This window comes from Tursiops truncatus, chromosome 10 (assembly GCF_011762595.2).
Source record: "Tursiops truncatus isolate mTurTru1 chromosome 10, mTurTru1.mat.Y, whole genome shotgun sequence".
Taxonomy (NCBI): domain Eukaryota; kingdom Metazoa; phylum Chordata; class Mammalia; order Artiodactyla; family Delphinidae; genus Tursiops; species Tursiops truncatus.
This window is the reverse complement of record NC_047043.1, coordinates 100,474,135-100,497,871: the sequence shown is the minus strand read 5'-3', so window position 1 is coordinate 100,497,871 and position 23,737 is coordinate 100,474,135. Positions and strand designations below refer to the sequence as shown.

General features: G+C 56.2%; 1 protein-coding gene and 1 long non-coding RNA gene across 4 annotated transcripts in view; one reads left to right on the top strand and one right to left on the bottom strand.

Annotated features, from left to right (window-relative positions):
• IQSEC1 (IQ motif and Sec7 domain ArfGEF 1) overlaps positions 1-23,737 on the bottom strand; it is a 112,782-nt gene that overhangs the window by 80,828 nt on the left and 8,217 nt on the right. The gene's annotated exons all lie outside the window — the stretch shown is intronic.
• Positions 9,122-13,051, top strand: LOC141275710 (uncharacterized). The gene is made up of 3 exons (XR_012323937.1): positions 9,122-9,494; positions 11,581-11,700; positions 12,384-13,051. It is a non-coding gene; the product is annotated as an uncharacterized lncRNA (long non-coding RNA).

Sequence of the window (23,737 nt, the reverse complement as noted above, 5' to 3'; positions counted from 1 at the left end):
ACCACGCGCCCTGGGTTTCTGCACTGAGTCGGGAGCCCAGAGGAGGCTCAAGGTCACCCGATGGACAGCTGGCAGCGGGCTGGGCCTCAGCCAGGTCCCCAGGCTCCACCCTTGCTTCAGACCCAGATCTGCTGCAGTGGGGAGGAGGGGGAGCCGGTCTCCAACTGGGCCTTCACTGGGCACAGAGGGACCGTTCTTTGCAGCTCAACAATCCCCCTGTTTGCCCCGTGCCAGGCTGCAGCCTCCCTCAAGTCCTGCTGACGAGGAAGATCTGGGGCCAGCTTCCACAAATATGCGCGCCTTCTGCAGGGAAGCAGCCATCAGGCTCTCTAACCGGGCGGGTGGATTTAAAGGCCCAGAGGGAAGTCACAGGATAGGGGCAGAGCAAGTTGCTGGGTGCTCTCTTTAAAACATGGCCGGGGAACAAATATATACATAGGAACATTTCTGACCAGACACCCCCAAAATGCTCATCCTGTTTGCTCTGGGGAGGGGGCGGGGGGCATACATCGTTTGCACTGTATACTCTTATAATGTTGAACATTTTACCACGTGCCTGTATTTCCTAAGCAAGTATTAAACTCATAGGAATAAATGCATGCATAAAGCCCAGGAAGAAAAGAAATGCACAGGAGCTCAGAAATTCAGAGGACGCAGTGAACTCAGGTATTGACCTTCCCTGTAAAAACAAAAGCTAAGTGCCCAAGTGCCTGCTGGGAGCGGACGTGTTTGGAAGCCCTTTCATGCACGGTGGCATTTCAGAGCAGCCTGGAGAGGTGGGGCCTACTATTGTCACCCCACCATGGCACGAACGTGGAGACAGAGCCCAAGTCTTACCCACTAGCCTAGGCTGAGCTGGGCCCAGAGCCGCCGGCTCTTGTTCCCGCCCTGATGCCCCCCACCCCCACCCCGCAAGGACCTAGAGTTCTCAAAGAGCCCCAGGGAGCAGCACCTCTGCGCCAGAGGGACTGTGCCTTTGGGCAGGGGGTGAGCAGAGCCTGTGACTTCCAGGGTCACGTAGCCAGCCTGCTGAGATGCTGGGGACCGTCCTCCCAGCCCGGGCCCCAGCTGGGCCATAGCCCATCTCCGAGCCTCAGTTTCCTCATCTATTAAATGGGCGAATCTTCCCTCCCTTGCAGGGTTGGAATAAAGATCACCCGAGGGGAGGTTCCCGGCACATAGGCGGTGCTCAGCGCACACCCACTTCCTCTCCCTCTTCCCTGCCCCGAAGACTCCAGGAGCACGAAGGTACCGGCCATTGCGGGGGGGGGGGGGGGGGGGGCGGCACCAGGATCTGGAAGGCAGACTGGAGGTTGGCAGTGCCACCACCGCCCGCCCCCCCCCCCAGTGGGCAGGCCCGAGGACGCGGAGTCCCTCGGGAACCGGTGGGCAGGTGCGTGTACATGTGTGTATGAGCCCGGGTGAGTGTGCACAGGGGCCTGAGACCGGCAGGTCCTTGCTCTCGGCCGCCGCCCTCCACCTCCTGGCTCTCGACTTCCCCCAATAGACCCAGATGGAAAGAGCTTGCGGGGGAGTGAGGGGGGGACACTTCATTTTCCAGACAGAAGTTCCCAGAGCTGGGCAGGGAAGACACAGCCAGGGCCACCCGGCCCTCTCTTACCTTGCTCCAGTGCCCCGGCTGCGGGTGTCCTGAGGCAAACAGCGCAGCCTCGCTGGCCTCTGGGGGTCTCCTCCGCAGCCCACAGAGCTGAGCTCCCTCGGCCCTCACGGGGGTCTGTGCAGTGGACGGTGCGGGTCATAAGCCCTGAGCCCCTGCTTAATCCGCCAGAGCCCGAGTCAGCGCCAGCTGGACACGTGACGGGCCCCACAGACCTGTTTGTCAGGAGTGGCAGCTGGTCCAGTGGGGGAGGGCTGGCCGCCCTGCCCTGCCCCCGGGCGCTGTCCCTGCCGGGGCTCCCAGGCCGGAGCCTGCGGTCCTGGGCTCCTGCCTGCCCGGGAAAGGTATGAATATGCGCGGGGTGGGGCGGGCAGGGCAGGTAGGGGAAAGGGACACACATGTCACCAAACGGCGCTGGGCAGGCTGGGAAATGGGGTGTGCGTGTGTGTGCGTGTGCGTGCATGCGTCCGTGTGGGAAATGGGACCCTTAACTCATGCCCTTCACTAACATCAATTCCTCGTAGATTAAAAATCTAATGCAAAAGGTGAATTCATGACCACAGGGTAGGAAAGGATTCTTAAAACACAAAACAAAAACAGAGTGAAAGTGGGCTTCCCTGGTGGCGCAGTCGTTGAGAGTCCGCCTGCCGATGCAGGGGACACGGTTTTGTGCCCCGGTCCAGGAAGATCCCACATGCCGCGGAGCGGCTGGGCCCGTGAGCCATGGCCGCTGAGCCTGCGAGTCCGGAGCCTGTGCTCTGCAGCGGGAGAGGCTACAACAGTGACAGGCCCGCGTACCGCAAAAATAATAATAATAAAAAAATTTAAAATAAATAAATAAAGTGAAAGATTTGATAGAAATTAAGAACTCTGAAATTAAGATGTTCATTCCAAGACCCCAGGAAAAGTGAAAAATGCAAGATATTTACAACATATACAAATGACAAAGGACTGGAATCCGGAATACCTAAAGAATCCTCCAAACCAACAAGAAAACAAAAAGACAGCCCAAGGTAGGCAAGAAGCTTGAACAGTCACCTCACCGAGGAGGAGATCCAAACGGCCAATAACCGTACGAAAACGCTCAACCCCATAAGCGGTCAGGGAAATGCGGATTAAAACCATTACACACCCTCCAGGAGAGCAAAGATGGCAGAGACTGACGACAGGTGGTGCCGCTGGGAGTGGGGGGCGACTGGACGGAAGGACCACAGTGTTGGTCTGCTCTATGACACTGAACGTGTGCGTCCCGTGTGGCCCAGTTCCAGACAGATGCCGGAAAGGAGGTCATACGTGCACTAGGACGGGGGCAGGTTCAGGAACACAGCCCCGAACTGAAGACACCCTGTGTGTCCATCGCAGAGACTGGATAATAAACCACGGCCTAGCGATGCAGTGGAATACGAACGACATGGCCGCGACGAGGACAAGCAACAGCTCCTCGTGACTTTAAGAAGAAGCCAGACCTGAAGAAATATCTACAGCTTAAGTCTACGTAGAAACGAGTCAAAAATAATGGGCTTCCCTGGTGGCGCAGTGCTTGAGAGTCCGCCTGCTGGGAAGATCCTACATGCCGCTGAGCCTGTGCGTCCGGAGCCTGCGCTCCACGACGGGAGAGGCCACAACAGTGAGAGGCCCGCGTACCGCAAAAAATACAAAAATAAAATAAAATAAAATACTTGCAAAAAAATAAAATAAAAACAAGGCCATGTGGTAAAGAGTTGTTCAGACAGGTGGTAAGACAGTGACAAGAAGAACAGTATTATCACAAATGTCAGGGTGGTGGGCACCCCTGAGGGGCAACAGTTGAGGGGGAGCCCACGGGGCGGGGCAGGGGGCTTCTGGCGGCGCGTCGTCTCGGCGCCCGGGTGGTGGTCTCACAACGTGTGCGTTCCTCTTATTTCTGCTGAAGCTGCTGTATGCCTGTCTTTTCGCCTTTCTGTTTGACAGGTTACCTGTCACATCTAACATAGAAAGGTATGTGTGGTGTGGCAGGCAGAGGGGACAGGCAGGGACCCCAGCTATGACGGCAGTGCAGACGTCAGTGCAGCACCACATAGGGCACCGGAGCCGGAGGGGCATACCTGCTGTTTCATTTCACAAACGAGAACCGAGGATCAGAGACAGGAAGGAAACTGCCCAAGTTTGCACAGCAAGTGGGAAGCCAGCAGGGCCAGGACTGGAATCTAGGTCTCCCGGAGCCCAGACGGGGTGGGGGGGCTCCTTCTCATCCCCCTTTTCAATGGAAGAGCTCTTCCATTGCAAAGCAGCTTTACCACCGACCAGGGCAGACTCATTCTTTTTAGCACTCACTGAAATTCTGTTTGTTTACTTTTTTGTTGCAGGTCTCCTGCTGCTGAAATCAAAGCTCCTGGAGGGCAAGGCGTTTTGTCTGTGTGGCTCCTGCGCTATCATCACAGGCGCCCCATAAATATTTGCTGAATGAGAAAATCAACAGAGCTGGCATTTCTATTTGGACTTTGAGGCCTTAGGAATACGGAGTGGCTTCTCAATATTCCCAAAGGAGAAAATGGAAACTAGCTGGATGACATTGACACACTTTCCAGAATTACCTTCATAACTGCCCTGTCATCACTCCCATTTTAAAGAGGAGGAGACTGAGGCTCACGGAGGTGCAGGAAGCTAGGGAGCTGAGAGCTGGGACTGGAACCCATCCCAGCGGCAGGCTGGCCCTCCGCTGGTCCATGCACCTGACACAATCAGGATCTGCTGCTTCAGCCCCTCCTCCCGGCCCCCAATCCTTACAATTTCCAAAGTGCTTTCCGGGCTCTTTCAAACTTCTTCAGCTCAGGGAGGGGAAGGGACTTGTCTAGAGCAACACGGAGTTCAGCTCTGACCTCAGGGCTTCCCAAGTTAGTGTGGCCGACAGTGACCCCAGTGCTCCGGGATTGGCCATAAGACTCTCAATTTCCTTCCTGCTTCACGCCAAATCCTCAGGCCCCTTGGCCAAGTCCAAATCCTGGAGGAGCCGAATAATGGAGTGTTCCCATAATACCCCGAGGCAATTGGCTTTATTAAAACAACCTGGCACTGAGCATTTTTCCAAACCTATATTACCATCCTGATAGCTTTCACTAAGTCCTCAGATTAAAAAAAAAAAAAAAAGTCATTGGCTCTGGGAGCCCTGGAGCTAAAATGGCCCTCCAGGGCATCTCGCGTAACGGAGGCACAGGAGTCTTCTCGACTGCCGCAGCTTGCATACCTCCAATGAGGACAACTCACTACCTTTTTTCTAGTTTAGATCCACCTCAGCTGAGCACAGCAAAGCCTCACATTAGCCCCTGGCGCTGGGGACCCGCAGGTGCCTCAGCCACTGTTCCGGCCTCAGGGGATTCAGTCTGGTGGACGACGAGACTGTCATCCCGACAGGACTTCCTTCTAAAGAGGCAGCAGATGAGGCCCAAACGCAGGTGCCTGGTCACAGGACCCCTTTGCAAGCCTTCCTACCTCCGTCCACACAGCCCGCGTGGATTCACGGGGTCGGTCCCCTCTGAGCACCCTAAGCCCCCGCGCCTCCCCAGGCCATGTGGGTGCGCAAACTGCCAAGCTGTCGGGACACTAGGGCCCAAGTCACGGAAAAGACTCCGGCCAGCGGCGGGTGGGGGCGTGCAGCATTCTCAGCGGGTCCCACTGGCCCGTGCGGCTGACGTCATTGTTTGATATTACGCTTCTAGAGCCTTCATACACATGAGCAGATGGGTTTGTGGTTTCGAAGATGAAATGGGCTGATACAAGTGAGACCCCGTGAGAAGGTCGCGCACGGAGTAGGTGCTTAAAAGATGCCTGCTGGGTGTGAAGTGTAGTCATACTTCAGAAGGATCAGAAGGCCACACACACTCAGTTCTTCGAAGAGTCACCGAGAGCTCGGCTGCCTGCACGCTGCCTTTCCAAGCCGGCACTTGTGTGGCAGGGCCACTGAAGAGCTCAGGCAGTGGCGGGCGGGTGTCCTGCATTCAGGCCTACCTATGTCCCTGCACACTGTCCCCACCCCCCCAGTTCAGTGACAATGGGACCCCCAGGGGAGGCAGACACAGAGACTCTGGGCAGATTTTGCTGAAGAGGTGACACCAATGGGTGAAGGCTGAGCAAAGGTTTCTGGGTGGCGCAGGTGGGGTGGGCATACCTGCAGGAGCCAGGACGGGCAAGGCTGAAGGCTGGGCCCGGTGGGAAGGCAGCAGGCACTGGAAGATGCTGCCCCCAGAAGCGGGTCTGAGTCACACTTCACAGTGTGGACACCAGGTCTGAGCAATGGCAGTAGGTGGAACCCTGGGCCTCATACAGGGACCTGCCCCAGTGCCTTCACCCAGCCTCTTTCATGCAAGAAACATCATCTCCTGATAGGTGCAAGCAACCCCCTTCCCTACCCCCTAATTATGAGGGACGGGGTGGGGTGGTGATGAGACATCTGGTCAAATTCATAGCCTCCCTAGCCGATGAGTATTCAGCTCCAGCTGGCACACCCCAGTGACGGGGAGCTTACTACGAGAACAAAGGATGGCTGTGCTCTACTAGGGACGCCTAGGTGCTTAGCACCCCAGCAGTTAGAACACTGGTTGGAGGAAAGCTGAGGACACAGAGGGTCCCAGTGCTGGCTTGGCCTTGGCATCCTCTCTGCACAATGGGGCAGGGGCATGACTGAGCTCACGGTGTTGTTGTGGGGCTGGCAGCCACGGGGTGAGCAAAGAAGTGCTGGAAGGGCAGGTAGCCATGGGAGAGGGTGGCAACTCTCCTCACGAGACTCAAGATTACTTGATGTCTGCAACCTGTGCGGGAGCCAGGGTTCCCCTTCCTTATCCCTCCACTGCAGGGACCTCTGGGGGGAACACCGAGTCCTCTGAGCCTTCCCCAGGCAGCAGCTCCCCAGGGATGGCTAGACTGCTGGAGAGCTGGGGACACTGGGGTGCTGTGTGACCTTGGATGTGTCCCTGCCTCTCTCTAGCCTCAGTTTCTCCGTCTCTAATAGGAGGCTGGCCCCCAGATGCCCCATCTAGGGCTGATGCTCAGTGGCTGGGCCGTGGCATTGTGGCCCCCTGAATACCTCTTAGCTTGTGCTTTCCTGTCTCTGGGGCGTCTGGGGCTGCTGCTTTTCTCTCCTTTCAAACCCAACTGCTGCACATGGGATCTCTGGCCACACATGGTTTCAGAGGCTTGGCCACCGTGCCAGCCCAAGGGAGGAGCCAGGCATAAAGCTGGGGGCAGGGAAGGGTGACCAGAGGTCACCTTCGTTCCAAGTTGCTCCCAGGGGCTGTGTAGGCTGGCACGCACGCTGTCTGGTGCTGCCTGACCACCGAGCGGAGCAGGGGCTCCCCGGTGCAGAGCAAGTGCCCCACACCCACCCCATGACGGAGCATGCCCAGAGTTAAATGCAGAAAGCTGACCAGGCAGAGGGGACCGCTGGCCTGCAAGCCTCATCTCTCGGACAGGCCCGGGGGCGGGGACACCCACTGTCATCTTTCTGCTCCGTTTGCTCTGGAAACAGATCAGCTGTGACAGCCGAGAGCTTAGCAATTTAAAGGGGCAACTGCGTGGCAGAAACTTGGGAGGGGGGTGTCCCCGTGACTATGGGGGGGGGGCAGGGGACAGCCTGGCCACACCTCTCGCAACCGGCCCTGCCTCCTCACAGTCCAGGGGCAGCTAGTTTGGGCAGGGCAGGGCTTTCCCGCACTCAGAGCCCCCTGGTCCATGAGGGCTCCCCCCCAAGGCTGGCAGGTGGAACAGGGTGTCCTGATACCTGCGACAGACCCATCGTCACTTCTCAGACTCCTGCTGCCTCTTGCCCCATTTGGGACTGGGTCCGGAGATCGCAGTGGCTCTTCCAGCCCCCAGGCACAGTCCCTTAAACCGACTCCTCGCCCACTGGGGGTCTGACCCAGGGGATCCCCAAGACTACCAGCCAGCCTCTTGCCCACGTGGTAGTGGGAGGAGGGGCTGCCCAAGGTCATGCAAGGGGTCGGGGCAGGGCTGAATTCGGGGCCAGCCGTCCGGCCCACCCCAAGAGCGTCTAACTGGCTCACAGCGAATTCCTGAGATGCCTCAACCTCCCGCCCGCAGGCTCCGGACCCTGGACCCGCGGCAGGATTTCTCCGCGGAGAGGCGGGAGCATGGCGGAGGGGGGAGAAAAGGGAGAGAGTGTGTGTCCTGGGGGGCGGGCAGCATCCCCCTGCGACCCTCGCGACCTGGGTTCATGTTTCCCAGCCCAGGCAGCCAGCTGTATAGACGCGGAGACCCTCAGCCCCCCTCCCCCCAGATCGCGCCTTCCATGTCCGCAAGGTTTTGGAGAAGCGATCCGCAGAGCCGCGGAGGCTCCATCTCCTGCGACCCAGGGATCGACACCGCAGAGCCCCGGTTCCGAAAGCCCGGCGCCGCCGCCCCCGCCCCATCCCCCCGAGCCCGGCGCCGCGGGCGCCCGACCCTGCAACCCTGGGGCCCGCCGCGTCCCCGCGACTGCGGCCTCGGCCCTCGTCCCGGGCCCGGCTCCGCAAAGCCACCCGCCGCCCCCGCCCGGTTCCCGAAAGCCGCTCGCGCGTCGGTGCACCGCGGCCTCCGCCGACCCCCGGCCTGGCCCCCGGCCCCCGGCCCTGGCCGCCCCGCCCGCTGCCGCGCGCGTCCCCCGCCGGCCCGCCTCCTACCTCGCGGGGCCGCCCGCAGCCTCCGAGCGCGCGCCGTCCCCGCCGTCCCCGCGGCGGACAGGAGCGCGGGCGGGCGCACGGCGCGGGGGGGCGGGCGCGCGGGAGCCCCAGCCCGAGCCGGAGCCGGAGCCCGAGCTCGAGCCCGAGCGCCGCCGGCCGGCCGGCCTGCCTCCGCGCAGTGACCTTGGCGTGCGCGGCCTCTCCGCGCCCAGCCTCAGTTTCCCCGGACAGGGGTGTGGGCGCGGGGACGGGTGCCGCCCCGGCCGCCGACGTCACCCGAACCCCGGCCAGTTGAGGGCGCCCGGGTCGGTGGGGCCGCCGAGGGGATAGGCCGGGGAGCGGGGTCCGCACAGTCGAGCGCGGCGGAGGGGCGCTGGGGCCCCGGCCTTTCGCTCAGACTCCCCGAGACCCCCTAGGTAAACACCTGGGAGCTGCAGCCGCGGGCCCCTCCCACGGAGAACTGCGGTCCCCGCCGGCCATGCCCAGCCCCCTCCCCGAAGCCTCCCCAGTTCTCAGATGAGAAGACCGAGGCCCAGAAAGCAGCGGCCAGAATCGCACAGCGCGGTGGTGGGGCTCTGTGTCCCCTCCAGGACGCGCGCTCCTGGCAGTTTGGGGAGGGGGGTCCGGGCCTGCCGGCGCCGCCCCTTATCCTACAGCAAACATGGACTCGGCACCCACTGAGTGCAGGGGACGGGCCTCGGTGGGGCGGCACGGCCTCGGAGAGGGGCCAGTTCGTGGGGAAGGAGTGGAGTAGGCAGGAAAGGCCTGGCCTGGAAGGGGCAGGAATGGGGAGGGCACTCCAGGAAGGCTGTACCCAAGGTACAAGCAAGCAGAGGAAGGCGCGCTGCCCGGTGTGTAGGGAGATTCTGACAGCCCTGAACACCAGATTAAGGAACTCTTCGTTTCGTGGGCAGCCGGGAGACCCCCACCAGGTGGGAGCAAGGGCAGCCGCAGTCTGGGCTGGGTTAGGGCGCGCCCCCTGGTGGCCACAAGGGGCGAGACAGGAGGCCGGGGGACGGGCCGCAGTGGTCCAGCCTGGCGAGTGATGTAATGAGTCAGGAGACTGGAGTCTCTGCGGGCTCTGACCTTGGGCAAGGAACTTCCCCTCTCTGGGCTTCTGGAGGGGGGAGGGAGCCTGACTTTCCACTCTGAAATGTCATGACCCTGGATATTGGGGCCAGGTGGAAGTAGGCAGTGGACCCCCCCAAGGAACAGGCAGATCAGAGGTGAGTAGTAGACATTCTGTTCAGCACTTTATGAGGTTAATTTCATTTACTTGAGGTGTAAACTATTATCCCAATTTCAGAGACAAGGACAGCGCAGCACAGAGAAGGTAAGTCAACTGCCCACACTCACATGGCTGGCTAAGTGGCTGAGCTGGGATTTGAACACAGGCCTGTGGGGCTGCAGAGTGTAAGCTAAGGTGGGTGCCTGACCACCTCAGTCTCATCTCGCAGCATTTAGGAGCACCCGAGCTGCTCCTGGAATATACAATGCAGTGGTGATGGGCAGAGACGGATAAGGAACGGTCCAGCTCCCGGTGGGTCTTCCTCACCATTGGTGCTCACAGCAAACAAGACAGTGGTCCCCCTGGGGGATGGGCTTTCAGGGCGAGGCATGAGCCCCCGCCCACCCCCGAAACCCTGTGTTACCCTCTCCTGTATCATTGGACATTTTGTTTTTAAAAACTACGAACTAATTTTATAATTTCAAAAACTTAAAAAAAAAAAAGAGCTCTTGAAGGAAAGATTCTTGTAGTTTTAATAATTAAAAATGCTTTCCTAGAGAAACTCCATCCTTTTGTTGTCAGTGCCAGGAGTGAGTTACCTGGCTGGCAGCAAGGCAGGTGAGGGACCTGGGAAGAGCAAGGGTTTTAGAATCTGTTCAGCCTGGGCAGGTCCCACCACCTTTCTGAGCCTCATGTGAATTCATCTGTAAAATAGACCTGATGATAAAAATCGTCACCCTGCCTCCTTTCAAAGGCTGCTCTGAGGATCAACTGTGATAATGTGTGAAAAGGTTGTGTAAAATGTACTGTATAAATATTTGTATTCCCAGAAGCTATGGAGGAAAATATTGGTAAATTTAACTATATAGAAATGAAAACTTCTAAATGAAATAAAACATACCACAAAGTCAAAAAAGACAAAGAGTAAACTTAAAAAGAATATCTGCAGCACATATGACAGAAGTTAATTGAGGAAAATGAGATGAAAGTTACTTTCCCGGATACGTAAAAAACTCTTTCAAAGCTATAGGAAAAAGATGACTAACCAATTAGAAAAAAGAGCAGAGGATAGAAACAAGCGGCTCAGGGAAAGATACTCAATCTCACTTGTAATTAAATGCATATTGAAGAAATACAGACTGAAACACAGCATGCTTGTCATTTTTTGTGTCTACCAAGCTGGCAGAAAAGAACAAGTATGATGATGCTTTTGCTACTGAAGGTGGGAGGAGATGAACGCATCCAGAGTACTGCAGGGTGAGGTGCAAGATGGGCGACCTGTTTTTGAAGGGTGATCTGGCAAAGCCATCCAGCATGCTGGCATGAAGACGCAAGGGCAGTGCACACAGCACTGTGTCAGTCAGCAAACTAAGAAGAGAGGCACCTCTGGTGTCCAACACTGGGGGAGGGTGAGCCGGCACGAACACACCCACAGGCCGGGACTTCACGGGAGTATCTCCAGGAGGCATTTCTGCTGAAAAATGCAGGGGACAGGGCTTCCCTGCTGGCGCAGTGGTTGACAGTCTGCCTGCCAATGCAGGGGACACGGGTTCGTGCCCCGGTCCAGGAAGATCCCACATGCCATAGTGGAGCAGCTAGGCCCGTGAGCCATGGCCGCTGAGCCTGTGCGTCCGGAGCCTGTGCTCCTCAACGGGAGAGGCCACAACAGTGAGAGGCCCGCGTACCACAAAAAAAAAAAAAAAAAAAAAAAAAAATGCAGGGGACAGAACACTGTGTATGTTGTGATCCCTCTTGTGCACATTGTAAAAGGTTATACATATATGCGTACTGTAATCTCCTACTTCTTCTCTCCGAGAGGACACCCACATACCCAAACGATACCTGCTATTCATGGCTGCCTTTCGGGAGGACGGTGGGGTGTGTGCAATGCGTGTGGGAGGAGCTCTTAACTTTTCATGTGATACTTTTCTGAGGGTTAGTTGATTTGTAAAAAGTCGCCAGGGATTATCTGGACATAGGCACAGGCTCACGGGCTGATTAAATCTTCTTTATGTGCCTTTAAAAAATTGAGCAACTGTCTTTAAAGTGAATAAAAATGATTGGAGTCTTCTTGTTACCTAAAGTGCGCCAAAGAGGGATCGCTCGACAGATGCCTGTTACGATACATCCGTCCGGTGGAAACCTACGCAGCGGTCAAAAAGGATGCAGCTTCTGTACATGACGGACAAGGAACAATCTCCAAGGTATTTTTGTAAGTGGAAAAAGCAAGGTGCAGTACAGGGTATGGTGTGTTACCTTTTATGTAAAAAAAGAGCAGGGTATAGGGTACCTGCTTGTGTGTGGATGTGTTATCTCTGACAAAGATGCTTAAGAAACTGGTACAGCGGTGCCCTGGGGAAGGGTGTGGAGAATTGGGGGCCAGGGTGGGTAGGAGAATGGCTTTTCACTGAAATATTCCATTTAAATATTTTTTGTGCCCTCTGCATGTACTACTGCTTTAAAAAATTATGTTTTAAAAAGAATCATTTCTGAGACTGCACGCGTAGTTGGGAGGCCTGCTCTGACTCGGGCTGGGGCTAACTCCCTGTGTGACCGCGGGAGGATCGTCTTCCTCTGAGCCTCGAGGTCCCCTAATCGAGCAGGCAGGAGGCCTGAGATAAGGCAAGTGTCAAGGCTCCGTGCAGCTCTGACGTCAGACCAGACCGAGAACCTTCTCACTGGAAGAGCCAACCTGATGTGGAATGCTGCCGGGAGGTGGGGCTTCCCGGCCTTGCGCTGTGGGAGCGGAAGCCGAGGGTCAGCTTCCTTGGCCTATGGAATGCATGACTTCTGAGGCCCCTCCAGGCTGGCCACCATGCTCTTCCCTTTTCCTTCTCCCACCCGCCGCGCCCTGCCTGGAAACTCCTGGTTCATCTTTCCTCTCCAGATCAGCCCTGGCAACAGTCCCGTCTGTCTGGTTGGAGATCAGTTCCTCGGAGCAGGAAGAGACGACCCAGCACTGGGCACCCATGTGGGAAGGAGACGTCAGTGGGGGCAAAGCCTCCTGCAGGGAGACTGAACCACTTACCCCACCGGGGATCAGCCATGGCCTTGATCCTGCCCCTCTCCTCTCCCCACCCCCTGTCGTTACCCAGAACGTTCCCCATTGCCCAGCAAACCAAACTGACGCTCTTCAGCGGGACATTCACGGTTCTGCACTTTCTGGCCTCAATTTATCCTCCTAGCCCATCCCTCCACCCATCATTGTCCCTTATTTAAAGCAACTTTAAAAAATACAGCTTCAGGGCTTCCCTGGTGGCGCAGTGGTTAAGAACCGCCTGCCAATGCAGGGGACACGGGTTCGAGCCCTGGTCTGGGAAGATCCCACATGCCGTGGAGCAACTAAGCCCGGGCGCCACAACTACTGGGCCTGTGCTCTAGAGCCTGCGAGCCACAACTACTGAGCCTTCGTGGCACACCTACCGAAGCCCGTGCACCTAGAGCCCGTGCCCCGCAATGAGAAGCCACCACGATGAGAAGCCCGCACACTACAACGAAGAGTAGCCCCTGCTCGCCACAACTAGAGAAAGCCCGTGCACAGTAACGAAGACCCAACGAAGCCAAAGATAAATAAAATAAATAAATTTATATTAAAAAAAATACAGCTTCAATCACATCCCTTCCTTGCTCAAAACCCTTCTAAAGCTCCCCATGACCTGGAGGATAAAGTCTAAGCTCCCAGTTCAGCACCAGAACTAGTTTCTGCCTCCCTGCCCACCCCCCCATCTTCAGCTGCTTCCCCCAAAGTCAAGCTACACTTAATGTCTTGTGAGTACGCCATGCTGTTCCACAACACTGAGTATTTGCACATACTATGCCCTTTGGTTCATCAATATACAAAGAGTTCTAACAAATCAATAAGAAAACCATGAAAATAAAAGTGTCCAGCTGATTTAACTAGGTAGCTCAGAGAAGAAGAAATATAAATGGCTTATAAACATACAAAAAGATATATAACCTTACTGATAAAGAATCGCATACCATAATAATGAGATACTATTTTCACCCACCAAATTAGTAAAAATTCCTGAAGAGTGCTTTTTGCCTGTTAGCTCAAGTCCAAACCCACCCTTAAGATCCAGCTGCAAAAATGTCACCTCCTCTAGACATCTTGGCTCGCACAATGCCCTGTACATCCTGACACAGTTCTTAGAACAGGACCAGGCACATAGGAGAAATTCAATAACTGTTAGCTATTGATTGTAAAAATAACCACTGCCACGCTGTCCTGTAATCATCAGCTAATGAGACTATTCATTGCCCAAAGTCCCCGAGGGCGGGGATGGAGTAGGAATCATCTCTGTTTTGCCAGCATCAGTACAGGGCCTGCGACAGAGCCGTGCCCAGTAAGTGGCTAAGCACTGGGGACAGGTGAGGTGCGTGAGGGGGAGGGACAGCTGGAGCCGGGAGCCGGCCCTCGGGGCTGCTCTGCTGGGGAGAGGAGATGCTGCGGAGGAGGGGGCCGGGTGCAAGGCCAGGTGGTGGGCACACGTGGTGTCCACTCTGCATCAGGCAGGAGCTGAGCTGGGCTCTCTACCCACACTGTCTCTATTGCTCCTGCTTCTAGAGATGGGTGACGCCCCCTCCATTTTACAGGTGAGAAAACTGGGCGGGTGCTGAACGACTTCCTAAGTGGCTCTTATTTACTCCACGCGGCCTCCGTGCTGGCTTGTGGGCACTCACAGATGCACGGCTTTGGACTCATCACTTTCTCTATAAGGGCCTCTACTTTCCCGTCTGAGAGATGGCTCTATATTAAGGGTCTCTCAAACTTAAGAACTGGTGGACCCCTAAGAATACAGCTTGCAACGTTCATCAGACCCCGCTTTAGGGAACAATGAATCCAGAGTTAAGTGAGACCACACTGGAGGGTCCCTTGAAGACCGCGTGTTCAAAAACAGAATAGGAAAGGCAGCCACAGAAACCAGACAGCAGAACTCAGTTTTTAGAGAGCCGTCCAGGTGGTCTGGAGAAACTGGAAGCCTCATACAGTGCTGGTGGGAATAAAAAATGGCGCAGCCACTTTGGAAAACAGTTGTGTGTTTTTTAAAAAGTTAAACATAGAGTTACTACCTGACCTGGCAATTCCACTCCTTGGTATCTACTCAAGAGAAATGAAAACATATGTCCACATAAAAACTTGTAAGTGAATATCCCTAGCAGTATATTCGTAATAGCCAAAAAGTAGAAACAGCCCAGATACCCATCAACTGGGGAAACAACCTAAATGTCCATCAACTGGGGACAGTAGATAAACTACATGTGGTCTATCTATACAACGGAGGGAGTCTTAATCAGCAAAAAGAAGGAATGAAGTTCTAACACCTGCTACAGCATGCCTGAACCTTGAAAACATTAGGCTAAGTGCAAGAAGCCAGTCACAAGAGGTCATTTACTAGAAGATTCCATTTATATGAAATGCTCAGAAAGGCAAGTTTATTGACAGAAAGTAGATTAGTGTCTGTCGGGGGCTGGGGTGGGACAAAAGAGTGATAGAAAATAGACACAGATTTCTTTTCAAGATGATTTGAAATGATTTTAAATCCTGGTGACGATTACACAGCTCTGTAAGTATACTAATCATCATTAAATTGTACACTTAACACAAGTGAATTTTATGATACAAAGTAAACCTTGGTAAAGCTTCAAGAAAACCCATGATGACTAAATGTAATGCAAGATTCTGGATTGGGGAAAAGCTTGACATAAAGGACATCATTGGGATAATTGGTGAAATGCAACTCTGAATTGTATTTTATTTATTTAGTTTTCACTTTTTGGACACACCCTGTGGCATGTGGGATCTTAGTTCCCTGACCGGGGATTGAACCACCACCCCCCGCGTTGGAACCTCGGTGTCTTAACCACTGGACCGCCAGGGAAGTCCCTGAATTGTACTTTAGATCCTAGTACTGTGACCACGTTAAGTTTCATGCATTTGGCTATTGGACCGCAGATATGTAAGAGAGTGTCCTTGCTCTTAGGAAACATGCTGAAGTATTATTTAGGAGTAAGAGTCATTAGGTTGCATGTTTTTTTGTTTTTGTTTTTTTTGTGGTACGCGGGCCTCTCACTGTTGTGGCCTCTCCCGTTGCGGAGCACAGGCTCCGGACGCGCAGGCTCAGCGGCCATGGCGCACGGGCCCAGCTGCTCCACGGCATGTGGGATCTTCCCGGACCGCGGCACGAACCTGTGTCCCCTGCATCGGCAGGTGGACTCTCAATCACTGTGCCATCAGGGAAGCCCCAGGTTGCATGTTTGCGATGACCTCTCAAATAGTTCGGGGAGAAAAAACTGTTTTTGTGAGAGACTGAAATCTGGTGAAATGTTACTTATGATGAAGTGGGTGAAGGGTACACGGGAGAATTCTTTTTTTTTAATTCTTGCAGGCCTTCTTCAGGATTGAAATTGTTACAAAATAACTTGTAATGAATCCACACGTAAAAATATTACTGAGTGGAACTTGAATACCCCTGAGAATAAATCCATGGCCCCCAAAGGAGAAAAGGCGCTAACGCAGTTGTGAACACACCTCCCACAGGGGGTGTCCCTGCTCATCCCATGGCTAGGTACCCTCCCACACCCCTCCACCGCCCGGGCGCTACCCATCCCATTCCTGGAGATTCCACCGATTCCCAGGCTGGGAGCCCCTGAATTATGTTGGGGTTCTTGCATCCCATATACGCTGCCGGTAGACCAAACAAATACTATGTTTCACACATTAACATCTTTCAAACCAAAACAGATGCTGTGCGATGAATAAAATTCACAGACTTCACATTCATCTAAAATGGGTTCTCAGTGGCTCACCGTGATTTTTCAGCCACGGATACTAACCCTTATGTGCACTGGTCGGGGGGGTGGTATGTGTGGGATTTGGGGAGATGAAAAGGCACCCTCCCTTTACCAGAAAAGCTGGCAAGTGCACATGGAGCCATCCCAACTCCCCACGCCGCTGCTTCGTGGCGGGGAGGACAGGGTTGGAGCGGCGAGGGGGAGGCCCTAGGGCTCCCACCTCAGCAAGTCTCCGGGGGCCTGGCTGCCCAGTTCCCACTCTGGCACTGCGTTTCCCCAGCCCGCCTGCTCCCAGCGGGTCGGCAGCCTCTGGAGGGCAGTTACTGGGATGGGGCCGAGTCACTCTGAGTCTCAAGTGGCCAGCACCAGGCCTGGGTGACCATGAAGGTGAGGGCTGGGTGAAGGGGGCTGGCCCTCCACTTCTTAGCCATGTGGTCACTGAGCACTTGGAATGGGGCTAGCTGGGGAGCTGACTTCTTTAAAATTTGAATTATTTTCAGTAGTTGACATTTAAGTAGCCTTCTATGGCCAGCGGCCTCCGTCCCGGGCAATGCAGCTCCTAGGGGCTTAACGGAAACACAGAATGGAGCCGACGCAGAAGGTGAGCTGGCCGGTTGGGACCCCCTCCACTCCCAGCTGGGATCTGGGGTTCCCCCCGCCCCAGCAAAGCCTGGAATGCCTGGGCAAGCCTCACGCCCGCATCTGGCCTGCTTCAGGGACTCGCCCGCTCAGTGGGCACAGAGCTTCCTGCAGGGTGGGTGCCGAACCAGGGGCTCTGCATGCCGTGGCAACGTAAGGGGTCCTCAAGGGTAGTTCTACCGGGTAATTTTTGGCTCTGTATCCAATGATTTTAGAACTAGCTCCCCTGACCCCAACCCTTGTAAGGTAAGAACCTGGCAAAATCCTAATGACGCATACTCTGTGACTGCAAAATATGGCCACAGACTCCCTGCATCCCGGTACCCAGGCCCCTCAGCTCTAGGACTCGTCCCCTCCTCCCACAGGTGGGGTCCGTCTCCCCTCCCCCTGGCCATGGGACTTTCATTGCACAACAGAATGTGGCAGGAGGGATGGTTGTCTGAGTTCCGAGGCTGCACCTCAAGAGCCTTGAGGCTCCACCTTCGCCCCCTTGGAACGCTGCCCTCAGATGCCATGGCCGCTGGCTGCCCACTGAGGGCCAAACTGCCGGGGGGGTAGAGAAAACAGAGGTGCCCCAGCACCAACTGCAGCCATGTGAGTGGGGCCACCTGGCACCTTCTGGTGAGCCCAGGAGGACCAGCAGGGCGGCCCGGGTTCTAGCCGGCACAGTCACACACTGCGGTTGCAGCCACGACATTTGGGGTGGTTTGTTACACAGCAAACACTAACCGAAACAGGAAATGGCATGTCCATCACTAGTGTGGCTGCCCAGTGGTGGGGGGGTGGTCACAGCTCAGGGCCCAGCCCACGCCCCAGAAGGCAGACCCAGGGACCTAAAGCGTTCCCTGGAGGGGTGGGGGACCCACAAGCGGTGTCCCGGGCCCCAGGGGAACTTATGTGCCCTTTAAACAGAACAGAGTCCTGAGCGGGGCTAAGGGTGGCAGCCTTTGGGAGACGCCTGCACCCTGCACCGAGCTGGGCTCTGATCGGCCTGAACTGGCCGAAGTGCAGAGGGCTTCTGGGTCGGCAGTGCCCTGCAGCCCAGCCTCTCCTGGGGCGTTTACGGGAGAAGGTTACAAAGCCCTTGCCGTGGGTGGGTGTCTTTCTCCCCTTTTACAGGGGAGGAGACAGACTCAGGAGCAAAGGCGCTTGTCTGAGTCACCCTGCCTGTACTTGCCCTCCTCCAGATCCGGCTTCTGGGTCCAAAAGCCTCCACGCTGCGGTCAGGGGACACCCTGCAGACACTCCTCCAACTCCCAACTGGGGCCACAGGGGAAGGCAGCAGGACACTGCCACACCGGGGGCGGGGATACCGACCCAGCCCGATGCAATGAGGACGGGGGCACGCGGACCCCCAGAAGAGGCCCGGGAGCTGTCAGCAAAGGACTCCGCCTTCAGCAGCCACGCAGCGTCCAGAGGCAGGCTCCGCGGGGGCCCTTCTCCCGTAACTGGCCCAGCAGATGATGGAGCAGTGGCGGCACCAGCTGGGGGCCAGCTGCCACCTGGGAGACGGGACGCCAGGGATCCTGGTCTGACCTCCTCATCGCTTGGGCAGTGCCTGGCACACTGCAGGTGCTCAGCGGAAAGATTTACCAATAGAGTAACTCACTCGATCCCCTCCCAGGGCAGGAAGGGGAGTCGTCGGGGAGGGGACGTCCAACCGCCCAGTGGGAAAGAGACGCCCCCGAAAATCCCATCCCGTGGACAGGGTGTTCCATCAGTCCGCTCAGTGACCCCTGAGGTGGTGATGCAAAAGCCATTTCCCAGGTAAAGCAACTGAGGCCCAGAGAAATGAGGTGACTTGCCCAAGGCCATACAGCCTGGACGGCAGAGCTGGATCTTGGGCCCAGCTTCCTGGGACCTATAGCTGTTCGTCCCTCTGAGCTGACCATGCAAAGGAAGGAATCGTCACAGCCAGCATTCACTGACACCTGTGAGGTGCCTGGCACTGCACCCAGTCCTTTCAAGGTTTTCTCATTTGCCCACTCTGTGAGGTAATAGTAGGTCCATTTTGCAGATATAACTGAGGCCCCGAGCAGCTCTGTGGCTTGCCCTAGGTCACAAAGCAAGGCAGCAGGCCATCTAGGGCTGGGACTCACGCCGCCAGACTTCCCCGAGTGGCGACAGCGAGGCAGAACACGCTGTGCTCCCAATGCCTCGGTTTCCTCTTTTTGCAAGGAAGGTGTGGGCAGAATGACCTCTGACCTGGTGTGATGTCATCAGGAGGGTGGGACTCTCTCCTGGGAAGTCTTAGGGCTGAAAAGGGAAGTGAGGAGCGGCTGTTTCCCCATCCCGCCCACTCCCCACCCTGGCCCTATGCCAGGTGGGTGGTCACCTCCCTTTGACCACCTCCTCCGGAAACTGCCCTGGAAGTGCCCCTGTGCCCACAGCAGGAGCATAAAGCCAGCCTCCAGCCCCAGAGCCTCACACCTCACACCCTCCTACTAAGATCGCCCCAATCGGAAACCAGGAGGCACAATAATGAATACACACATATATGTGTGTGTGTGCATACACACTCACATATCACTGTATATTTTCTCTACTTCAGGACACATCACAGGAGAGCTGGGCTGGCAGTGGTTTGGGACCAAGGGGCTGAGATGCCCCGTAGCTGTATCCCTCGGGGCTGCCCTCCTCTCTGCCTGCGTGGCACCAGCCTCCTGCCCATCCTCTGCCTCCGGTCACCCCTGCAATCCATCCTCCATCTGAGGTCCTGAGGCATCTTCTTCAAACGCAGGTCTGATGACCATGAGGCAGTGGAGCAAATGGTTCAGAGCCTGGGCTTCGGGGTCAGGATGATTTGAGGTGTGAGGACATTTGTTAATGATGTGAACTTGGGCAAGTGACTATCTCCCTAAGCCTTGGTTTTCTCACCTGCAAAATGGGAATTATAAGAAACCCTAGCCTATGGTGCCGACAGGAAGGGATGGTGCAGGTCAAGTCGCCGAGCACAGCGCCTGGAGGTCTTATCAGATCACGGCGGGGAGGCTGGATGTCTGTGCCTGCCCAGCCTCCCAGCTCACTTCCAGTAAGGCACCCCACTTTTCTCTGGGGGATCCCCCTCCTCCACTCTTAGTCTATCTAATTTGTGTCCAGGGACTCGATCCCTAACTTGACAGTATTCCGCCCCCTTACCAAAGTGACTGGTCCAGGGATGGGCATGTGACCCGAGCCTGTGCTGGGAGTTTGTTGGAACCGTTTCTGTTGGGATCATTAGCTGTCAGACTATCGTAAACCTGGAGCTGTCAGTCCTGTCACGAGCAGAGATACTGCCTGGGAATGAAGTCGGGAAAGAAGAGAAAAAGACACCAGTGTCTCTGACAAATAGTGTGAGCTCCTGAATCAAACTGTACCTAAAGCCCTGTCTGCTTCAGAAGTAGAAGGCAATGAATTCAGCCTCAGCTTCAGCCAGTCTGGGTTTTTGTTTGTTTGCTTTTCTCACTTGCCACCGAAAGAATACCGGTTAATCTAACCTCCCTGCTCAAAAGCCCCGACGGCGCCTCTGTGCCCACAGAGAGAGCACAGCACCCCGGGCTCCGGCCCACCTGCCTTGCTTTCTGGCCCCAATCTGGCCCTCATCCCTTCCAGACCCAACACCACCCAACTCTGACTGCTGCTCCCCAAACACACGGGGACTCGACCTACAGAATCCACCCACCATCTCCTCCCTCTCTACCTGCCCACTCCAGACCCAGCACAGGTGCCTGTGCTCCCCTGAAAACCTCTCCTAAATGCTACCCCCCTACCCCCGAAGAGCCACGGCCATCCGGCTCTGGCCTGCTGCCACGCTTGATTATACCCCTCGGGCAAAGGCCACTAGTGCTTTGCTTTTGTCTCACTGGATCTTTTAGGAGAAGAACACCCGGGATTGACTTGGGATTTGACAAATTCAAAATCTGCTCTTAACTCAGCAAGTGCATTTCCTGACCTTCAGGTCTCACTGGCCTGGTGCCTGCCCTCAGGGGGCATATACCCGGAACCAAACAGTTTCCCATTTGTCTCAAATCCATGGTTGCAAAAACGACAATTTAAAAAATGTTACAGTCAAACTGAGAACAGTAGTTTTACTCAATGTAATCACTGACCTTTACGGAGCCACTGTTATGTCATTACACGTGGACACGCCCAAGTATAATGTTATTTAATCCTCACCTTGTGAAATGCTACCCTCATTTTGCAGAGGAGGAAACTGAGGCTCAGAGAGGCACAGGGGGCTGCCCGAGGAGTGAGGGCAGCCGAAGGGGGAGCTGGGATCTGACCCTCCATCTTCCTGCTCCCACCCTGGCTTATCTCAGCCGCCCGTGAACACACTTGAGGAGCAGTTTAGAAGGGGTTTAAAAATTCGCCGCTTAAAGCTCAGAACCAAGCTTGTTTCCTGGCTGCCCAGAGCGGGTGGCCGTCCATTCCCACTGCGGCGTCGGGGTCCCTGGCTTCACAATTCACACCTGGCCTCTGGCTCTGACGCGCCCCTGTTTTGCAGGCATCAGGTTTCAGATTTACCGTGTTTGCTGCCAGTGTGAGGGGAGGCCTGGTGGTTAGTCTTCTGGGAAGGTGTTTCAACACGCAACCGCTCTGAACACGGTGGCTTCCCCATGCGACCCTGCCACGGGGCAGCCCTGCAGCCTCCTGACGGCAGAGCAGAGGCCGCTGAGCCCGGCCAGCGGGTTAGCAGCACCTTCTAACTGCAGGGAAATTCGATTGACGGGCGTATTTAGAAAAGGCTTGTTCTAATCAAGCACCCGGTTCATCCTCTGCAAACAGGGGATGCGGAGCTTCCGGGGCTGTTGTGGCCAGAACGAGGCCAGATGGAGAGTTACAGGCACACAGTAGATGCTCACTAAGTGCTCTCTTTCTTGTCCTCACAGCCTAGAAGCCGGGCCATCTATCACCCAAACACAGGCCCTGTCTCTCCCTCACCGCCACCCCCCAGGCATCCTGACCTCTGAGCCTGGGCAGGAGCTCCAAGAACCCAGCACAGCCAGGTCAGTCCCACCGTGTGCGGATCCTGAGCTGACCTGAGCCCCAGACTGGACCCCAGGGCACCTGCTCCCTCACTTCTCATTCCCCAGGCCAACTCCAAGACCTCAAAGTCTAGCTGAGCTGCCACCTCTTCCAGGAAGCCTTTGGGGAACCTGTCCGGATGTGAACTCTGACATTCTTCCTCTGGGCTCCCACTGGCCTTGGAGCTCACCCCTGCTCAGCTCTGACTGCCTGTGTCGTAACTTCCTCTTTTCCTGTCCCATCTCCCCCAGGGCACTGTCAACATTCCAGGACAGAATGAGCATGCGGCTCGCCACAGCCTGGCCCTGCAGCCAGCCCATCGCAGGGTTGGGGAACACTCCCGACATGCCAGGCACCCACGTGGAGAAGGCCAAAATGAAGACAGTAGAGAGAAAGCAGCATGAGGGTTGAAAAGTCCAAACCCATTACATAAATTGAACTCCTGGATCCAGCCATTCCTGAAGCTAGTTACCCCTAGACTTTTCAGTTCCATGAGCCAGAGGCGCCCCTTCAATGCATAAGCCTGTTTGTTTTGGATTTCTCTGTCACTTGCAACTAGAAGGTCGTCTACCATGAGGCTTGGCGAGGTGACCTGAAGCACCCAAGGTCACATATCCAAGAAAGCAGCAGAGTGACACTCACACCAAAGTCTGAGCTCTCAGCCTGCTTCAGCAGCCTGACCACAGCCCGGCGTCCAGGCCCAGCACTCTGGGTGCGGCCCAGAGACCCTGCTCTGCCGGGCCGTAGCCCTCTCACCTGTTTCCTAGAAGCAGGTGGTGTCACGCTGATGGGGATTTCTGGGCACCGGTTTGCTCATCCATCGACTGCGGTAACGACTCCTCCTTCACAGACTCTCAGGGAAGGTCAGAGGATGCCTCACGCTCGCCTGGCCCACATGGGGGGGGGGACTCGGAGCGGAGGCCACAGTGCGGACCCTCCTTCCCTCCCTCACCTGGCGGACGGCCTGCAGATGCCGTGCTCAGCAGACCCCCGCCCCAGCTCGGGGGCCACATGGAGCTCCAGGCACACCCTGCCCACGCCTGGCCGGTCCTCCTGCCGTGGCAGTAGCCCCACTTCTGGGCAGGGGTCTTGAAGGCCGAGCTGCTCTGGCTCTCTGATGGTGTAGGTGAGGGTCCTGCATAGCCCCAGCTCACTCCAAGACCAGGGGAGGGGCTCCAAACAGGATGAGGCCAGCAGGCCTCTGGGAGATGGGCCCAAGGCGGTTCCGTGGACTCCGTGTCCCACCCAGGCCATGCCCCGGGGGAGAGGGTCACCTGGAAAGTATCCAGGCCCGAGGGAAACTCTCCGAGGATGTGGGCTCTTCGAGGTGTGGCAGGGAAGGAACACCCATCAAACCTGAATGTATCTGGTGACCACGAAGCAGTCTCCTTTCATGCTCGAGCAGGCGGAGCCTGACCTGGCCCCCACAGGCAGGAGTGCAGAGCCGGGACCCCCCAGCGTTATGAGACCCTAATGTCTACACAGCCGCGACCCCCTCACTCGGAGGGTCAGGAGGAGGGATGGTTGGGCATGAGGACCGATCTTAGCAGAGCCAAGTTGAGGAGGGTCACGTTACAACTGGGACTTGGTCTGGGGACTTCCAGAAGTTTCAGGGGAGGGAGCGGCTGGGATGCCCTACATCCCTCCTCACAGCCCGGCTGCAGACGCGGAGCTCAGCCCCACTCGCCACGCTTCCGCTCAGAGCTCCAGGCACCCACGACCCTGCGCCACGCGGGCCCTCTCTGCCCGCCACCTTCTCTCCAAGTCAACTTCACATCTACCTACTTCTTGATTTTTTAGCTT